Source organism: Etheostoma spectabile, chromosome 20, assembly GCF_008692095.1.
Source record: "Etheostoma spectabile isolate EspeVRDwgs_2016 chromosome 20, UIUC_Espe_1.0, whole genome shotgun sequence".
Classification (NCBI taxonomy): domain Eukaryota; kingdom Metazoa; phylum Chordata; class Actinopteri; order Perciformes; family Percidae; genus Etheostoma; species Etheostoma spectabile.
In genome coordinates, this window is record NC_045752.1 from 20063691 (window position 1) to 20064712 (window position 1022).

Sequence of the window (1022 nt, forward strand, 5' to 3'; positions counted from 1 at the left end):
GAAAACTCAAACATACAAAACAATTAATATGAAATATTGTAAAAATAAAAAGATAAAATGAATAAATACTAAAATACAGTAAAACAATCAGACATCAATAAACATATAGAAATAAAGTGGATTGGATAAAAAGCCGTATTGGTTGATATAAGTCTAGTTATTACCTACTATATTATGTTTATTTTGACAACTGACACAAGTTTCCATACCTGTGCTGTACGATGGTCTACCACGATCCAGTCCTAAGTCTTGAACTCTTTTTGCTTACATCGTTCTGTCCTACATGCTCTTAGACCTGTAACAATTATTACGTTTTAATTTTTTTTATTTATACAGCTAGTCCCATTGAGACACCGGGTCTCATTCTGAAGAGGGACCTGTCATGACAATACACAACATCAGTTACAGATAGGCCTGCGTGACTAAGTTGATAATAAGTTGATAAGTTATAAAGAAGTTGGCTAAGAACATGTACACACAATTAAGCAATAAATTACTACTTTATGCTTCATGAACAGCCAAGAAAGACGGAGGACAACAAGCTCATGGTCGACAGGAAGACAAGAAAAAAAATACAATGTTTTATGATAATAGTAAAAGGGCGTAGCATATTTTTTACTGGCCAAAATAACCCATTTTTTGTAACTTAGGCCTACATAACAAAACCCTATGGTTAAGGTTGCTAGTCCTGCTGGTAGGGATGTTAGTGTTTAACCGTTTACCCGTTAAACAACAACAGGATCTTAGACCGATTATCTTAATATTATCAGTTAAACCAATATTAAGAAAAATAAATATAAAGTTTTAAGAAATGTCTTTTGCATGTTAAAAATGCATGTAGGCTATACAAACTCTTAACCGCAGATGAATGTGCTAGTCCCGTCGGCGACAGTATGATGGTGGTAACTGTCGCTCCCTGATGTGAGTCAGGTTCAGATTTGAGTTGTGCATGCGTCACTTTGCGACGAGTAGCAGACAAGATGCTAACGAGAGACTTCTGTGATGTCAACACAGTAAAAATG

General features: G+C 34.8%; 1 protein-coding gene across 1 annotated transcript in view; it reads left to right on the forward strand.

Moving 5' to 3' along the window:
• The window catches only part of dicer1 (dicer 1, ribonuclease type III), a 38443-nt gene that overhangs the window by 4063 nt on the left and 33358 nt on the right, over positions 1-1022 (forward strand). The window lies entirely within an intron of this gene.